Source organism: Tursiops truncatus, chromosome 5 (assembly GCF_011762595.2).
Source record: "Tursiops truncatus isolate mTurTru1 chromosome 5, mTurTru1.mat.Y, whole genome shotgun sequence".
NCBI lineage: Eukaryota > Metazoa > Chordata > Mammalia > Artiodactyla > Delphinidae > Tursiops > Tursiops truncatus.
The window spans coordinates 102,419,639-102,435,771 of NC_047038.1; the positions used below are offsets into that span (position 1 = coordinate 102,419,639).

The following is a 16,133-nucleotide window of genomic DNA, read 5'->3' on the forward strand; positions in this document are numbered from 1 at the left end:
AAAAGTGAGAACCACTGCTTTAAAGTTCTAAAAGGAAGAAAAATAGGATGAAGATGGATCACAAGAGAAAAGTTTGCCCTTGAACCTGGAGAGGTGACTCCTTGTCTTAAAAAGAAGGTAAAGAGCATGGATTCCCATCTGATTCAGGTCTTACAAACTTATTACAGGAAGATGAGGGGTTTCCTATCTGATAGCCTATATATTTTATCTACATATCTATTCACTTAGTTTCTTTCTTGGTATAAGTTACTGTAAACAATGTTTAAAGGGTTCTGGTTTCAAGTCATGTTTAGAAAGTCACTTCCTATACCCAGATTGTAAACATGGTCTCCAATATTTTCTTATATATATGTGAGGGTTAATTTTACTTGTCAACTTGACTGGCTATGGGGTGCCTAGGTTAAACATTTCTGGGCAATGAAAGTAGATGAAGTCACAGGGTGTGAGTAGACAGAGATGACAAGAGGGCCCAGGACTGAGCCCTTGGTTATTCCAACCTTGAAAATCCAGGGAGAGAAACTTCGGATGCCAAACAAAATGTAATAAGCCTGCTATAGTCTATCTCTCCCACCGATTTTGATCTTGGAGAGGCAGCAGTGGGCAGTGGCTTGAAGCGAGGTCTTAGTTCTCTGCCCAGGAATCAGACCTGGGGAGCCTGGATGAAAACCAGGAATTCTTGACCAGCAACATCTAGAGGCTAGAAGCAGATTTCCCTGGCTCTTGCCCCCGGTGAAAACTGCATTTCTCAGGAGGTAAAAACTATAAAAACAGGTCCAAGGTATATTATTAGAGACACAGCACAACAAGTGGGAGAGCACACAGGGAAACGGTCTGTTTATTTAAGATAGAGGCAAGGTAGAGATACACACCCAGAGAGAAAGGGTGTGGGCCTCCCCCCTAATGAGGAGGAGTGCAGTAAAGAGGCTGTTAAATCATTTATATAGGGCAGTTCTTCCCGGTCTTTGTTTACCCTTAGCCAATTATCTGGTTTCCTTTTCCACACCTGACCTGCCCTAGGGCCCTCCCCAACACGAGTGCCCAACTTTTTTCCAAGATGGAGTCTAGCCCAGAGGCCTAGGGGGAGCCTTGGCATCACCTCTTCTAGGGTGGTGCCCCCTCCTTTTTGACCCGCAAGGGGCCTTTCTGCCCACGTGCAGTGTCTCCCTTGCCCCAAGGATGGGAAATATGTGGCCTCCTGATCTTTACTCCAGCAGGGTTTAGCCCCTCTGTCCTCCAGAGACAAAGCCTGGATATTTACCCTGTTTCTGTAGTTACTTCTCTTTCCAAGAGCAAACAGGAGGCAGGTTGTAAATACCTAACCTGGAGCCCACCTATCTCCTGTCTCAGGAAATGCAAACAGGAGGCTAGTTGTAAGTGTCTGGCCTGAAGCCCATCTTTTTCTCACCCCAAGAAATGTAAACAGGAGGCCAGCTGTAAATGCCTAGCCTGGAGCCCATCTATCTCCTGCATCAATTTCAACTGAAACCTGGACAAAATACAAAAAGCAGTTACCTGAGGAGTCTGAAAAGTAATTAAGGGCAGGCGGACTGGGGAGGGAAGGTAAAACTTGTACAGCAAGCTGTAAGGTGGCAGTGAGTTTCCTGGGGTTTCCCTCCTTTACTCTCAGCTTTGACCCAAGAGTGGGATGGTGAATCGAAGATGGCAAACCCTTGGAGAAAGACCCTTCTAGTGAGAGGACAGGGAAAGGGCACATGGAGAGTGTGAGTTCTCGCCTTGCTCTGCCTGAGACCAGTTCACGACCCAGCAGGGAAACTGCACTCCCGGGCTACAGAAACGGGGGAAAGAGACCACTTCTTACAAAGAGTGTGTGTGTGTTGGGGGGATGGATTCTCCTGTTATTTTTTCTCTTTTGCCACTTTGTCCTCAGGGAAGGCCCGATTGCTCAGAACTGCGCAATAGCATGGGAGGCTAAGTTTGCAGGAAAACGCCATCATTTTGTCCACATGTAATAGGAAAAGAAAGTCAGCCAGTGTGGGGGAAGCAGGTGGGACCTGGAGAAGGGAATTCCCTAACTCTCTGCATAGCTCCAGGCCCACCTCTAGCTGCTTTGAGAAATGAGCTGCAATGTAAACACACAGGAAGTCCCAGACAGCTCCTGAGTGGCTCATGCCTGGGGCACATCCAAATATATTAAAAGCCTCTTAAAAATCAACAAGAAAGCAAACAACCCAGTTTTTAAAATGGACAAATGACTAGAACGGACATTTCATCAAAGAAGATAAAGAGATGGCAAATAAGTGCACGAAAGATGCTCAAAATCCTAGCCGTCAGTGAAATGCAAATTTAAAACAAAGATACTACTACACAACTATTACAACAGATAAAACTTTTAAAGAGTGACAATGTCAAGCTCTGGCCAGTAGGCCGAGGCTGGAACTCAAGTTGCTGGTAGGAGTGCAAAATGGCACAGTTACTTTGGAAAATAGTTTGTCAGCTTCTTTCAAAGTTAGACCAGGGCCGCTGTGGCGGAGGAAGCGGCACCGGCTGCAGTAGCAGCAGCTACAAGCTCCCTGTGCTGGGGCGTTGCTGCACGCACCCCAGGAGCCGCCCGCCCCGCTGCCCTTGGAGCTGCCTGACCCCGCCAGCTTGTCTGTCAGCCCCCAGCCCGGCAGCGCCCCCAGGAGTCCTCCGACTTGCCTTCGGCCTTTTGCGCCACCTGCAGCCTCAGCCCCAGCTGTAGGCACAGCCACCGGCACAACCCCAGCCCCAGGTCCTGCTGCAGCTCCTCCAGACACAGTCCCTGCGCCGACACCCTGGAGGTTGGGATGCTCTTCTCCAAAATCAACTTGCTTGCCCACCTGCGCGTCGCGCCCTGCCACGACCTTCACGGCACCAAGCTGGCACCCGGCAAGGAGAAGGAGCCCCTGGAGTCGCAGTACCAGGTGGGCCCACCACTCAGGCATCTGTGTCGCCGACAACTTGCCGGTGACCAACAAGCACTTGGAGAAGGACCGGATCTCCGACTGCGGAGAGCTGCCTAATGGCACCCGAGTGTCTGTGGAAGTGGTTCTGCTGAAGAAGGTGAGCTCGGGCTTCTCCGGCATCATTAGGCTCCTGGACTGGCTCAAGAGGCCCGACAGTTTCGTCCTGACCCTGGAGAGGCCCGAGATGGCGCAAGACCTCTTCAACTTGATCACGGAAAGTGGGGCCCTGCAGGAGGAGCTGGCCCGCAGCTTCTTCTGGCAGGTCCTGGAGGCACCGTGACATCAAGGACCAGAACATCATTATCCGCCTCAATCACTGCGAGCTCAAGCTCATCGACTTCGGGTCAAGGACGCCGTCTACACGGACTTCGATGGGACCCGAGTGTACAGTCCTCCAGAGTGGATCCGCCGCCATGGCTACCATGGCAGGTCGGCGGCCATCTGGTCTCTGGGGATCCTGCTGTAGGATATGGTCTATGGAGATATTCCTTTTGAGCATAATGAAGAGATCACTGGGACCAAGTTTTCTGCAGGCAGAGGCTCTCTTCAGGGTGACAGCATCTCATTAGATTCTGCTTGGCCCTGAGATCATTAGATCAGCCATCCTTCGAAGAAATCCAGAACCATCCGTGGATGCAAGATGTCCTCCTGCCCCAGGAAACTGCTGAGATCCATCTCCACAGCCTGTCACCAGGGCCCAGCAAATAGCTTTTCCAGAAGGTTTTCCCCTCTCTGTCAGATGCTCACGGGAGGGGAAGTATCTGTTCCCAGCATCCCAAGTACCAGTGACACTTCTCTCCAAGCAGGACAGTGCTTGATACAGGAACAACATTTACAACTCATTCCAGACCCCAGGCCCTGGAGGCTGCCTCCCAAAGGCAGGAAGAGACTCCACTCCAGCCGCCTTAGGCCGCGACTCCTCCCACAGATGCTCTCCTTCTCATGGAGTCCAGCATCGCTGGACTCTGCAAAATCCCTGGGGGCGGGGGGCTGGGCGTGTGTCAGAATCCTGCCATGGAACTGTTCCCTTCATCAAGAGTTCTGCTGAATGCGCGATGTGTCAGGTAGGGGGAAATCGGGGTGGGGTGGGATAGGACTAGCACCATTTTAAGTCCCTGTCACCTCTTCCGACTCTTCTGAGTGCCTTCTATGGGGACTATGGCTATGCTGGGAAAAATACTTGAACTTGCGTCTTTTACCTGTTGCTTCTCCAAAAATCTGCCTGGGTTTGGTTCCCTCTCTTTCTCCCCCACCCCTTCACCCCCGTCCTTCATATGAAAGGTGCCATGGAAGAGGCTACAGGGCCAAATGCTGAGCCACCTGCTCTTTTTTCACCTCCTTTAGTAAAACTCCCAAGTGAACTGGTCTTCCCTTTTTGGTTTTTACTTAACTGTTTCTAAGACAAGACCTCACACACACACACACACAAAATGCACAAGCAACGCACATCCAAAAAAACAACAACAACAAAACTGTAAATGTGTGTACAGTTGGCATGGTAGTGTACAAAAGCATTGTAGTTGATCTAATTCTTTTTTAATTTTGCCTTTAAGTTATTTTACCTGGTTTGTTTTGTTTTGTTTTGGCTTTTTTTGAAAGATGCGCATTTTAACCTGGAGGTCAATGTTATGTATTTATGTATTTATTTAATTGGTTCCCTTCCTGCTTCAAGCTTTCATGGCTGCCACCATAGTTTTCTTTTCTTCTTTCCTCCTCTGACTTGGGGACCTTTTGGGGAGGGCTTCAGCGCTTGCTCTGCTCCTTCATAGGGTGACAGGACTCAGGTGGGACAGCTGCTGCAGCTCCCTGACTGCTGCGGGCCCCCTGGCCTGGTTTCCCAAGTGGGTATGGGCTTCGTGGGTGTTGGGGGAGGGGCGTAGCTGACTTCTGTACATAGGGTGGATATATGAAAAGCAGTTCTGGATGGTGTACGTTCCGCAACCTCTCTGGGGCTGTGTTTTGAGCAGCATGTGGTCTTCTGGTTTTATCGGCGTGAAATACTGTACAGGGGAATAAAAGAGATCTTTTTTTTTTTTTATATACTTGGTGTTTTTTGAATAAATACCTTTTGTCTTAAAATAAATAAAGTTAGACCATATGACTCAGCAATCCCACTCTTAGGTATTTACCCAAATGAAATGCAAGTTTCATTTCAGGAAAGTTCACACAAAAATCTTTACACAAATGTTTACAGCAGGTTTATTCATAATCACCCCAATCACCTCCTTTTGGGAAGCAACCCAAAAGTCACTCAACTGGGAGATGGATAAGCAAACTGTGGTACATTCCTGGAATACTATTCAGTAATGAGTGCCAATGAACTACTGGCACTCAGGACATGGATGGATATCAAATGTATTACGCTAAGCAAAAGACGACAGACTCAAAAGGCTACGTACTGTAGGATTCCATTTATATGACATTTTGGAAAAGATAAAACTATGGAGATGTGGAACAGATGTATCCTTGCCCACAGTTAAGAGTGGGGGTAAGGTCTGAGTATAAAGGGAATGTAGAACTAGGGTATTTTGGGGAAAAGGGCTGCTGACACTGTTCTTTCTCTTCATTGTTGTAAGAGTTTCCTATAAGCTGCTATAACAAATTACAAAACATTTGTGGCTTAAGACAACACAAATTTACCATCTTACAGTAAAGATGGTAAACAGTCCTAAAATCAAGGTGTTGGCAGGGCTGCATTCCTTCCGGGGGCTCCAGGAAAGAAATGGATTACTTCCTTCTTGCCTTCAGCAGCTTCCAGAGGCAGCCCACATTCCTTGGCTCAAGGCCCCTTCCTCAGTCTTCAAGGCCATCAGTATAGCATCTTCTAATCTGTCAACTTCCCTTGTCATACCTTCACTGACTCTCCTGCTTTCCTCTTTTCCTTATAAGGACACTTGTGATTACGTTGGGCCCACGGGCACCTCCATCTTTCATGACGCTTAATTTAATCACACCTGCAAAGTCCCTTTTGCCATGTGAGGGAATAAGTTCATGGGTTCTTGGGATAAAGACATGAAAATCTTGGCGGGGGGGCATTATCTTGTCCACCACAACCCATCCTCTGGCTCCCAAAGAGTCACATCTGGCCCCCACCCAAAAGACATTCACCTCATCTCAACCTCCCCAAAGTCCCAACCTACTACTATTGTGGTATTGGTTATACAACTTTACATGTACATTTTCAAGTCATAAAGCTGCATACCAACAGTTAATTTTACTGTATTTAAATGTTAAAAGTGGGGGTAGGAAAAGAGGAAAGAGCAAAGGAGACTGAGAATTCCACCAGTAAGGTGGAAAGAAACCCCAAGACTGTGGTGACCTGCAGATCAATGAATGTTTAAAAGAAATCCCTTCAATGATAGATTACCCATAATTTATCAAATGTCAATAAACAGTCTGTCCAAATAAGATGGTTCTCCAAGAAATTTTTATGAAACAGCCCACAGTATGGACTTCTGTGGAATTTTTGATGTAATCAATGAAATAAATATATCAAATTTGAAACATTGAAAAAGAAAAAAAAGATTTTTGACCTGGAAGCCAAGTAAAGAAAGTACATCAAGGAGGGCATGATAAACTCCGAAGCTGCTGACATCTAGGAAAATAAAGGTAAGAACCATCTCAGAGACACGGAGGCCTCCTTGACAACAGCAGTCTCTGTGGAGCAGTGGAAGCCAAGTGAGCTAGAAATGTGAGGTCAAGAGAGAATCAGAGAAGAGACAGTTAACACAGCCTTGAGTTACCCCAGTGGCCATCCTTGAACTGTTATTGGCCCCCCAGGAGATAAGGAGCTTGCAGGGGAATGCAAACCAACACACCACGTCCTCTGCTGAGAAGTCTTACTGTGAAAACGTCAGCTCATCTTCACACTTGCTGACAGATGTTGATTTACATCATGGCTCGCTCAGGGCCTTAATCTCAGAGACTGTCCTCCGGGCAGGCTGGCCACACTCTGGAAGTGTTCTTCCACCTGTTTTACAATCTCCACGTTTCTAAAAGGCATTTCCTCTCCTTTTATTTGGTCATTGTGAGTTTATGCCTTAACTTTTTCTTTATTATCATTCTAGGGGTCTAAGGAGGAGAGTAGTAAGTCTGTATGTTCAATCCACCCACCCTCTTTTCTTGCAAACACCAGATTTTCTTTGTATATATGGCACATGTTATTACTTAAAAGGTGGTTTATTAACTGGGCTGGGTTGTAACTTACATTTTAAAATTTAATATATGTTGAACATTTCTTTATTAATTAGAAAATAATACCTAGTCACTGTAAAAATATTAACTAATACAGAAATAGAATAAAGAGCCCCAAATCCCTTGTTCAGCCCCCACCTTTCAGTCTCCCACTCCAGAGTCACCTCTTTCTAGTGAGAGCTACTGGTTTATTATTCTTCAAATATACTGTGTTTGGTACAAATTGAAGGTTTGTGGCAACCCTGCCTTGAGTAACTCATCATCATTTTTCCAACAGTATTTTCTCACTTCTTGTCTCTGTGTCACATTTGGGTAGTTCTCACAATGTTACGATTTCAAAAAGGTTACAGCTTGTTGAAGGCTCAGATGATGGTTAGCACTTTCTAGTAATAAGGTATTGTTTAATTAAGGTATGTACATTGTTTTGTTAGATACAGTGCTATTGCACATTTGATAGACTATAGTGTAAACATAACTTTTATTTGCACTGGGAAACCAAAACATTCATCTGACTCGCTTTATTGTGATATTCACTTGACTGTGGTGTCTGGAACGGAACCTGCAACATCTCTGAGGTGTGCCTATAGTTTTGACCACTATGTATCATCTACAAGCTGCATGTATTTATCTTTTGCTTATTTTTCTTTGCTTTGTTTTTTTAAATCTGAAATTTAATATTTGGATAGGTATAAAAATCAAGATTCAAAATTCAAAGGTAGAAAGGGATATACAATGAAGTCTCACTTCCACCTAATTCCCCTTCTCAGAGGCAACAAAGGATACTAGTTTTTACAGTTTTAGAGAGAGTCAATGGATATATAAGGAACTGCATGTATAAGGAAAATGTACACTTATCTTCTTTTTACACAAACAGTAGCATACTAGCTAGTCTGTACCCTGTTTTTACTCGAAAACATATATGGAGATTATTTTTTCTCAGTAAATAGAAGGTTGCCTCATTCTTTTTGATGGTGCTATTTAACCAATCCTCTCCTGATGGACATTTAATTTGTATTCTGATTTTGGTTAAAACAAATAATCATGCAATTAATGCTTTCGAATTGGTGGGAGTATATCCCCAGGATAAGTTCCTGGAAGCAGTGTTGCTGGGTCAAAGGACATATGAAGTTGTGATTTTGACAGATATTTCTAAATTTGCCTTCCACAGTTTACAGGTCCCAGTGGGACACCAGTGCGCTTGCTTCCCACACCCTCGCTCACGGAGCAGTTAACACGTTCTCACGTCTGGTTTGCTATCTCATTGCAGGTGAGTTCTAATTTTTTTTATGACTGAGACTTATCATCTTTTCAAAGGCTTATGAAGCATTTGTATTTTCTTTTCTGTGAACTCTGTTCCTGTGCTTGGCCCTTTCGGTGGCAGTTGCTCTTTTTATATTAGAGAATTCTGCCCTTAGTCTGTGTAAGGAGCACCCCCCAGCCTGTGTGTCTGCTCTCCTCTCACACATCAAACAGTCCTGCCAGGTCAGCTGGGGATCCCACAATTTGTGATTCTGCAACCACTCACCTGTAGACAGCATCAGCTCCCACAGGCTTAGGGGTTCAGTCCCACAAAACTGCCGGTCCCACCCACCCCACATGCCTGGGGAGCCGTCACGAGCCCGCGTCGTCGCCTGTGCTTCCCACAGCCCCTCCTTGGTTTCCTTTAATTTCCTAGAGCAGCTCACAGAACTCAGGAAAACATTCCACTGACTACATTGCCGGTTTCTTCTAATAACTCAGGAACAGCCAGATGGAAAGGATGCATAAGGCGAGGTGTGTGGGAAGGGGCATGGACCTGCCCCCCACTGCCCCCCACCGCCCCCCTGAGCACAGCACCCTCTTCCCATCTCCAAGTGCTCATCAAGAACACCTGGGCCCCATCTTTTGGGGTTTTTAGGGAGGCATCCTTACAAAGGCACAAATGAGTAAATCATTGGCCACTGGTGACTGAGTCAACCTCCAGCCTCTCTCCCCTCCCCTTTCTGGAGGCTGGTAGAGAGGGGACTGTAAGTTCCAGCCCTCTGATCACTCGGTTGGTTTCCCAGGCAGCAAACCCCAATCCTTAGGGCCTTTCCAAAAGTCACCTCATGAAACTCAGTTCAGCTGCGGTTGGCTTTGGAGCTATTCAAGAAATGATGACAACAGACCAAATATTATAAGAAAAGATGCTCCCATTGCTGTTAAACGTAGGAAATTTCAAGGGTTTTAGGAGCTCTGTGTCAAATATATATTTCTTATTATAAATCACACTCTCAGCCTGTGACTTGAAGTGTAAATATTTTTTACCCAGTTTATTTGTCCTATAACTTTTGTCATGTTCATCTTACAACAGTTTTTCCCAAGGGGAAACTTTAATTTTTATGTAGTTAAATATATCAGGCTTTCCACTTATGGCTTCTATGCCAATCCTAAAAACTCTTAGAGCTCCCCTCTCTGAGATGATTTTGAAAACATACCCCATTGTTTATTTCTAATACTTTAATAGTTTCATTTTAAACTATGAAATCTTTGAATCAGCTGATTCAGAAGTTACAAACTGTAAGGTAGAGCTAATAACCTAAGTTTTTTCCTTGGTGCTTTACCCAGTTGTCTTAATACCATCTACTTATTGAGCTCACTTCTCTGTGATTTTAAGTGTCACCTTTAAGTACTAAATTCCCATATATGCTTTGGTCTATGTCTTTATTTCCTATGTCGTTTCTTTGATCTGACTATTCATGGACAGTATCTCACTGTTTGTTACTGTTATTATAATAATGGGCCCAATATCCTATAGCATTAGTCCTCTCATAGATGAACTGAGGAGGAATCACCATGTTTCTGGTGTCAAGTCTCTACCTGAGGACATGCCACGCCTTTCAAGTCTTCTATTGTAACTTTCAGTAGTGTTCTTAAGTTGTCTTCAAAAAGATTTAATCTTTTTTGTTGTTATTATAGATGGGGCTTTTTCTTGAACTGTATCTTCTAACTGGTAGTTGCTTGTATGAAGCAACAGATATTTACATATTAAGTTTTCACCCAGACACCTTACTGAATGCTTTTATTTCTGTATTTTTTAATAAAAGCTTTTCTAGCAGGATCTTTGGAGTTTTCTGGGTATTCAATCATATTATCTGCAAGTAAAGGTAATTTTCATTACCTTTTCAATCTATAAAGACCCATATTCTTTTTCTTATCTGAATATTTTGTTGGAACCTCCAGAATAATGTGTGGACATTTTTGTCTTAATTCTGAAGTAAATGGGAACATATCTGACGTTTCCTACTAACTTTGTCTGTTTTCTGTTGCATTATTTCTTTTCAAAATGAAAATCTTAAATAGGAATATTTGACTCTTGCATGGTAAATATGTTTCCCATACTGGTAGGTTTATTCTTAATTTTATATATGGTACCAGCCAACTTCTATATCAGTATATGTGTATTTGTATATATATATTTAATCACCTGAAACCATTTCAGTGTATGTATTATGAAATCCCTTTATCATATTGAGATATTTCCCTCTCACATTTTTCACTATTATAAACATTACTGCCATAATTTTACATGTCTTTGTGCACTTGTGTATCATGCAGGATAATGGCTGTAATTTTTTACTTTTAAATCTTTGCTACATCTGAAATTGGGATGTTACATTCCAGTCAGGGAAGAGAAAAACAACGTAAATAAGTAAATTATATAATATGGAAGGTGGGAAGTGCAATGGGAAAAACACAAACAGGGTGTAGAGGCAGAAAAATCTTCCCTTCTTCCCTCCTAGTTTCTTTGGCTGGTTTAATAATAAAATGGATATAAGACAGATTAACAGGAGAAAAACAAATTTAATTTTGTATGCATGGGAGCCCCATAAAAAGATGACTTGTGAAGAAGTGATCAAGCAGAAAGCTACCCTTTTGTAAGAAACATTTACATTTATAAATGAAATCTCTATTTGTAAGGGTATCTCCCTCTCTGTGCCAAAAAGAGGCGGATGACTCTACATCTTGATAAAGTGTTGCCAATGCAGAAGGCAAAGACCTAAATCTGTGTAACAACCATACTCTTGTCAACTGTGCTTTGCCTGTAGCCTCCCATAACCAGCTCTCCCACTCCCAAACATCTTTTGTCCTTAGCTGGATGGTATTTAAGGTGGTGGCTTGGGCCACTTGGGGGAGTTACTCAGTATTCCTGGGTATCTCCCATGTATGCACAAGGTATACATGTTATTAAACTTCTATTTGTCTCCTGTTTACTATCTTTTATTACAGACGGGTGTCAACCAAGAACCTAAAAGGATAGAGGAATATTATTTTTCCTCCCCTACACAAGGTTTGTTTATACAGCCTTCTTGGCCCTAAATTCCCTGTCTGGTGATAAGGATGTCTTCTACCCTCCTGGTGTTACCAGACCAAACCTGGGTCCACTCACCCACCATGCTGCAAAGCCAGTCTACTGACACCAGGCTGTGGTGAAGAAAGTACAGCATTTATTTCAGGGCCCAAGTAAGAGGAATGGGCAGCTCATGCTCAAAAGACCCAAAACTCCCAGATGGTTTTCAGGGAAAGGCTTTTAAAGGCAACAATTGGGGTGAGGGTTGCAGGGTACATGACTTTCTTCTGATTGTTTGGTGGTGAGATAACCAGGTGGGGCTCCAGGAAACTTAATCATCAACCTTCTGGTTCCAACCAGTCTGTGCTTGTGGTCAGCTTGTAGTCAGCTTGTAGTCAACATCCTCCACCTGAGTGGGGTCTTAGTTCCTGCTGAACAACTCAAAGATATGCAGCAGATTGCTATGTATAGCACTTGAGGAGGAAGCAGGACTCTTTATCTCTGCAGTATTGTTTCTTGACTGCTTTTCCTTTGTGTCTGCATTCCCTCACTCCTCTAATTAGTAACTGCTTGTGCCTGCTCTTTGGAACTCAGAGAAGGCCTAGGAGATTAAAGCCCTTTTCTACAAACAAACAAGAAACAGAGACATAGAGGGGCTTTTGTACCCAGGAGAGCCCTGCCGGGTCCTGCTCAGTTTCACTGGGGAGGGTGCCTTTCACGTGGCAGATTTATCTCTTGCTTTCTCAGGGAAAAAGGAGGGTAAGAGTTTACTTCTGTTTTTTTGTTTCTTAAGTGACTTTTATGAGTGGTAGGGTTTTGTTGTTGTTGTTGTTTGGGATTTTTTGTTTTTGTTTTGCTTTGGCCATGCTGCAGGGTATGTGGGATCTTAGTTCCCCGACCAGGGTTCGAACCCGTGCCCCCTGCAGTGGAAGCGCAGTCTTAACCACTAGACTGTCAGGGAAGTTCCAAGAGTTTACTTCTTGTAGTGGATGTTTCTCAAGTAACTGTAGTTCAAAATAACCAATATGCCAAAGTGACATATTATGAGATGACATATTCTGAACCCCTAAGGTAAGGGAGATAGAAGGGACTGAGTGGGGAGGAGGCCTCACTGAGAAAGAGACATGAATAAAGACTTGAAGGAGGTAAAGTTACCTAGGAATTGATCATTCCAGGCTGAGGGAACAGGGGTGCAAGGTCCTGAGGTGGGGACGTGTCTCAGAGTCCAGAAACAACAATGTGACTGAAACAGAGAAAGTGAAGGAGCAGAAAGAGGTGAGGTGGGTGGGAGCTGATCTTCTAGAGCCCTGGAGGTCACTGCCAGGGACTTGGGATTTTACTGATTAGGGAAACCTCAGAGTAACACGCTATGTCAAATGTGTTTCAGAAAGATGTCTTTGGCAGCTACACTAAACACTGATGCTTGTGGTGGTGGGGGGTAGGGGCGGGGGGAGAGTGGTGGTTAGAATCTGAAAGACCACTTAAGAGACTACTGCAACAATCCATGTGAAGGTGATGGAGTCTGACTCTATTGTAAAGGAAAAGCCAGCAACCCCCGTGGAGATAGAGAAGGCTGTGGAGGAGGGCTCACCTTTGCAAAATGCCTTTCAGTCGTTGCAGCGGAGATCTAGAAGAGAAGCAGCGTATACACGTCTGGAGGTCAGGGAGGACACACCTGGAAGTGGCCAGCTTGTACACTGCGCTATAGCCATGAGGTCAGCAAGAGCGAGTGCCTATGGAGAGAGAAGAGGCCCAGGAGACACTAACACCAAGAAAAGGAGCCTGCAAAGGAGACAGGACAGGAGGCCAGTGTGGCTGGAAGAAAGCCAGGAGGCTGCAGTGTCCTGGAAGCCGGAGTAAAGAAAATCAATCAAGGAGGGAGTGGGCAACTGAGAGGAAAGGTGCAGGCAGGCTGAGGAGGGCACTCAGCCCTGGTAAGAGGTATCCTACCCTTGGCCGGGATAAGAAGTTCCAGTGGAACAGCAGGATGAAAAGCTGGGCCAGACAAGAGAGGCTGCGAGGGGAAGAATTAGAGACAGGCTTACGTGGTTTACAAATAAACAACCTTCCTTAGGAAACCTAGGAAACGTTTTGAAATTTTTGTGATTTGTGATTGGCATATATTCAAGGTTTGTTTCCTGAAGAATTCAAGAGGCTAACAAATGGGAGTTTTGTATTCAAGGCTCACAAGAGCATCTCTGATCAGTTTGCGAGATTACCAAATAACAGTGTCTTCTGTAAAAAGGATGGGGAGAGAACGTAAAGTTCATTTTGTTTGCCATTCTGTTTTCTGAATGGTTGCAGAACATGGAAGCTAAATTCTTTCCACAAGTCATATTAACATCAGAATCTCCATGAGGCCTAACTTACAGAAGGAGAATTGCATTCTTCAATCCCGATACTGGCTTGTCTGTCTGCTGTGTTCACTTCCTCCCCCCGTCATGCCCCAACCCCGCCACGAGAATGTAGGTTCCATGAGAACAGAAACCACCTCTGTCTGACTGACCCCTGTTCTCTGGTGCACACCGGCTCTCAACTAAACGTTAAGTATTAAATGAAATGAAATGCCTGTGTATGGAGACATTTTTAGTTGTCACAACTGGAGGTTGCTACAGGCATCCCAGCAGTCAGAAATACTGCTAAATATCCTACAACACACAGGACAGTCACCATAACAAAGATTATACCACCCAAAATGTCCATAGTGCCAAGGTTAGAGAACCCTGCCTTAGAGAAAGAAGAAAAACGGCCTCCAGCAGAAGCCTGGGGGTGCAGGGTGTGTGTGTGTGTGTGTGTGTGTGTGTGTGTGTGTGTGTGTGTGTGTGTGTGTGTGTGTGTCTGTCTGTCTGTCTGTCTTTGGCTGCACTGTGAAGCTTGTGGGATCTTAGTTCCCTGACCAGGAATCGAACCTGGGCCCTCAGCAGGGAAAGCACGGAGTCCTAACCACTGGACAGTCAAGGAAGTCCCAAGCATAGGTATATTAAAATTCCCTCAAACACTGCTGGCTCTCACCCGATGTGGCTTTAGGAATTCATTTGTGTGAACTTTCCACTGGTGCTACAGGGAAAGAATCCAGGCTGTAGTGTTTGAAGAGTACGTGGCAAAAGAACCCAAAACAAACTAGCAAATATTTCCAACAAATATAAACTGAAGACTATCCTTATATATAAAAGAAGATGTTTGTTAGAAAAAGAATATCCCAGGAGAATAATAAGCAAAAGACTTACACATGTACATCACAAAAGATTTGTAAAAGGCCAAAGAATACGGAGGAAAAAAGCTCTAATTCATTAGTATTCAAAGAAATTCAGTAAGTCATGATGCTATTGTCATTTGAAATAAAATCCCCAAATTAACAATATAGAAATACAATACAGACATATACATATATACCCATGATAAAATGTTACTTTACCTGCCCTAGTTCAGCTCCACATACTCTGCCACCCACTTTCCTACACCACACTGGCAGTCTGATCCTTCTGAAACTAAAACCGACTGCCACTTCCTTGCCTAGAACACTTCAGTGGGCCCCATTCCACTGGAGGCCCCTTGGCCTAGAGAGCGTTAGGGTCCCCAGAATCTGCCACTGGTCGTTCCTCCTCCCATGTCCAGCACCACCCTTTGGGCTCAAGCTATACACAGTGCAGATGATCATCTGTAGCTGTTCGACCTTCTTGTTTACTCATAAATTTCCCTGGAATACCTAAAGCCTTTCCCCCCAGGAAACTCTCTGAGCCGGAGCCCCTATGGCACTCTGGGCTTAGTGTCATCATTTCACTTAGCACAGAGCCCGGAAATCCCAGTCCTCTCCTTAGAATGTAAGCTACAAGCTAGGACTGTCTTATTAATTTTTGTATCCACGGTGCTAGCACAGTATCTACTTGGTGCGCAGAATGATTAACATTTAAATTGTTTTGTTCATTCCTTTCTTTCATTTTCTTTTATTGTTTGAAATGTTCAGTACTGAGTTTAGAAAAGAGTGTTGGTGATTATACAGACAGCCCATCGGAACTTGAGTATTCTAACTTTTTAACTAGACCTTTCTCTGTAAACCAATGTTCATCACATAAACCTTAGAAACTGACTGTAGATCCAAACTGAATTTAAAAGTAAATGAGAATTAACCATCTACCACATGTATTTTCCCTAAGGAAAACAGCTAAAGGCAAAAGCTCTTCCAGAACATAGAGACAGGTTTCCACAGAAGGCAATGGCTTTGAGACATATTAAAAAGGAAGGAAAAAAGAAAAAAAGAGAGGAAGGAAAAGTCAGGAAACTTGGATACAATCTTAACTTTAAAAATACAATTTTGGCTTTAGTTTGTGAATGTTTTCAATTTGGGACTCAATGGTTTTGACTACAGGTGACACACAATCACCTTGACCTCAGCAGAAAACCTTGAGAATGCTCTGCAATGGCTGTATCTAAAGGAAACAGATGTTTGCCCTTCAGATGTATGGTATGACTCAATGAACACATCCCTTGCCAAATAGTTATGTATAGCTCAAGGATTTTTAAATCAAATATTGATTATTCAGCTAAATAAAAAAGAAATTCAGCAGCATACATAATCACACATATCCCCTTCCCTCATGTTAAGCTTTCACACAGAAGGCTTTCTGAGGCAGCATGTAAAGGTGCCAAAAGCAAACTGATACATGAAAAGGCCATGCTAGGAAAAC

At 44.0% G+C, this 16,133-nt stretch overlaps 1 pseudogene; it reads left to right on the forward strand.

The window, feature by feature from the left end:
* Positions 1–2,595: 2,595 nt before the first annotated feature.
* On the forward strand, positions 2,596–3,653 carry LOC101339124 (serine/threonine-protein kinase pim-1 pseudogene; annotated as a pseudogene).
* The last annotated feature ends 12,480 nt before the right edge of the window (positions 3,654–16,133 follow it).